Consider the following 3,904-nt stretch of genomic DNA (forward strand, 5'->3'; position numbering starts at 1 on the left):
CTAAAGGTCCCCGAAGGCCTTTAGTTGCGGTTGGCCAGGCCAACCGGGACTAAAGGCCCATCCCTATATATAGGACTCAGCTCACTTCACTTCACTCAGCTCACTTCACAATTTTCAGAAGGGGGTGCTGGGTTTGCTTTTGGTTCCTCCTATGCACACAAGGTGTTTGATGAAATGCCCGAGAGCCTGAAACAAACATGATATGAAGTGTCCGAGCCACACTTGAGCTTTCTCATTTATTTTTCCTCCGCGATCGCGGTTAGCAACTTGAACCTTTCATGTGTCATTGATAAAATATGCATGTGTGTAGTTCATTGTTTAATTTGTATTATTTCTAGCTAGTTAGTTTAACAAATGCATGATGGTTAATTATATACTTTATATAATAATAATACAGATGAATCGACAATGGACGTACGGTCCCCGACTCTCCGGCGAGTTCACTACGGGTTTGAAAGATTTCCTCGTAGTGGCAAATGCGAACAAGCAGCAAGGTTTTATTATCTGTCCATGTGCTGTCTATAAGAATCAGAAGGGTTACTCCTCCTCAAGAGACGTTCACATGCACCTGCTTCGGCACGGTTTCATGTGAAGCTATAATTGTTGGACCAAGCATGGAGAAAGAGGGGTTAGAATGGAAGAAGATGAAGAAGGGGATGATATCGATGACAACTATCATGATCATTTCGGTGATACTTTCATGGAGGATGATGCTGAAGGTGGGGAAGGGTTAGGTGAAGGTGAAGAAGAGGCACATGATGAGCCCGCTGATGATCTTGGTCGGACCATTGCTGATGCACGGAGACGCTGCGAAACTGACAAGGATAGGGAGAATTTGGATCGCATGTTAGAGGATCACAAAAAGTCGTTGTATCCAGGATGCGATAATAGTCTGAAAAAGCTGGGCTGCACACTGGATTTGCTAAAATGGAAGGCATAGGAAGGTGTAGGTGACTCATCATTTGAAAATTTGCTGAAAATGTTGAAGAATATGTTCCCGAAGAATAACGAGTTGCCCGCCAGTACGTACGAAGCAAAGAAGGCTGTCTGCCCTCTAGGTTTAGAGGTTCTGAAGATACATGCATGCATTAACGACTGCATCCTCTACCGCGGTGAATACGAGAATTTGAATGAATGCCCTGTATGCACTGCATTGCGTTATAAGATCAGAGGCGATGACCCTGGTGACGATGTTGAGGGCGAGAAACCCAGGAAGAGGGTTCCCGCCAAGGTGATGTGGTATGCTCCTATAATACCACGGTTGAAACGTCTGTTCATGAACAAAAAGCATGCCAAGTCGTTGCGATGGCACAAAGAGGACCGTAAGTCCGACGGGGAGTTGAGACACACCGCTGATGGAACGCAATGGAGAAAGATCGACAGAGTGTTCAAAGATTTTGCAGCTGATGCAAGGAACATAAGATTTGGTCTAAGTACTAATGGCATGAATCCTTTTGGCGAGCAGATCTCCAGCCATAGCACCTGGCCCGTGACTCTATGCATCTACAACCTTCCTCCTTGGTTGTGCATGAAGCGGAAGTTCATTATGATGCCAATTCTCATCCAAGGCCCTAAGCAACCCGGCAACGACATCGATGTGTACCTAAGGCCATTAGTTGAAGAACTTTTACAGTTGTGGGCCAGACCTGATGTACGTGTCTGGGATGAGCACAAAGGAGAGGAATTTGACCTACGAGCGTTGCTTTTTGTAACCATCAACGATTGGCCTGCTCTCAGTAACCTTTCGGGACAAACAAATAAGGGATACAATGCATGCACGCACTGCTTACATGAGACTGAAAGTGTACGTTTGGTTAATTGTAAGAAGAACGTGTACCTGGGTCATCGTCGATTTCTTCCCCGAAATCATAACGTAAGAAAGAAAGGCAAGCATTTCAACGGGAAGGCAGATCACCGGCCGAAGCCTGCGGAACGTACTGGTGCTGAGATATTTGATATGGTCAAGGATTTGAAAGTCATCTTTGGAAAGGGTACTGGCGGACAATCAGTTCCGCGGGGATTTGACGGGCACGCACCCATGTGGAAGAAGAAATCTATATTTTGGGAGCTAGAATATTGGAAAGTCCTAGATGTCCGCTCTGCAATCAACGTGATGCATGTTACGAAGAATATTTGCGTGAACCTGCTAAGCTTCTTGGGCGTGTATGGGAAGACAAATGATACAAAGGAAGCACGGCAGGACCAGCAACTTTTGAAAGACCCAGATGACCGGCATCCGGAATGGTTTCAAGGTCGTGCCAGCTACACTCTTACCAAAGAAGAGAAGGTCATTTTTTTTGAATGCCTGAGCAGTATGAAGGTCCCGTCTGGCTTCTCGTCGAATATAAAGGGAATAATAAACATGGCGGAGAAAAAGTTCCAAAACCTGAAGTCTCACGACTGCCACGTGATTATGACGCAATTGCTTCCGATTGCTTTGAGGGGGCTCCTACCGGAAAATGTTTGAGTAGCCATTGTGAAGCTATGTGCATTCCTCAATGCAATCTCTCAGAAGGTAATCAATCCAGAAGATCTACCACGGTTACAGAACGATGTGGTCCAATGCCTTGTCAGTTTCGAGTTGGTGTTCCCACCATCCTTCTTCGATATTATGATGCACCTCCTGGTCCACCTAGTCGAAGAGATTTCCATTCTCGGTCCTGTATTTCTACACAATATGTTCCCCTTTGAGAGGTTCATGGGAGTATTAAAGAAATATGTTCGTAACCGTGCTAGGCCAGAAGAAAGCATCGTCAAGGGCTATGGAAATGAGGAGGTAATTGAGTTCTGTATTGACTATGTTCCTGACCTTAAGCCGATTGGTATTCCTCAATCGCGGCACGAGGGGAGACTAAGTGGAAAAGGCAAGATCGGAAGGGAATCCACGATATGTATGGACGGTCATTCTATGACTGAAGCACACCACACAGTTCTGCAAAATTCCAGCTTGGTGGCTCCGTACTTCGAGCAACACAAGAATATTTTACGCTCGGACAACCCGGGGAAGCCTGAATCCTGGATTAGAAAGGCCCACATGGAGACTTTCAGCAGTTGGTTGCGAAAACATTTAATGAATGACAATGATGTTGGAGATCAGCTGTACATGTTTGCCAAGAAACCATCTTCGACTATAACGACTTTCCAAGGGTACGAGATAAATGGGAATACATTTTACACCATCGCCCAAGATAAAAAGAGCACCAACCAAAACAGTGGTGTCCGCTTTGATGCAGCAACCGAGAATGGGCAAAAGGTCACATATTATGGTTACATAGAGGAGATATGGGAACTTGACTATGGACCCTCCTTTAAGGTCCCTTTGTTCCGGTGCAAATGGTTCAAGCTAACAGGAGGTGGGGTAAAGGTGGACGAGCAATACGGAATGACAATGGTGGATTTCAACAATCTTGGTTACCTTGACGAACCATTCGTCCTTGCCAAAGATGTCGCTCAGGTTTTTTATTTGAAGGACATGAGTAGCAAACCGTGGAAACGGAAAGATAAGAAAACGATCAGTACATCATGCGATGATCCAAAGCGCCACATTGTTCTTTCAGGGAAAAGAAACATCGTGGGAGTGGAGGACAAGACAGACATGTCAGAAGATTATAATATGTTTGGTGAAATTCCGCCCTTCAAAGTGAACACTGACCCAAGCATTAAGTTAAATGATGAGGATGCTCCATGGATACGGCACAATCGTAAGCAAGCAGGGACACAAGGGAAGAATTGATGTGTAATAATTTATTGTACCAAACTTTGTATTTGGTCGATGAACTGAATGATGTATCAAACCTTTTGTCAAACCTTCAAGGGATTTTAAAATGAATTAGTTTTATTTTTCTGATTTTAAAAGGAAAAAGGAAGAAGAAGAAAGAAGGAAAAAGGAAGAAAAAAACAGAAG

Source organism: Triticum aestivum, chromosome 5D, assembly GCF_018294505.1.
Source record: "Triticum aestivum cultivar Chinese Spring chromosome 5D, IWGSC CS RefSeq v2.1, whole genome shotgun sequence".
Lineage (NCBI taxonomy): Eukaryota > Viridiplantae > Streptophyta > Magnoliopsida > Poales > Poaceae > Triticum > Triticum aestivum.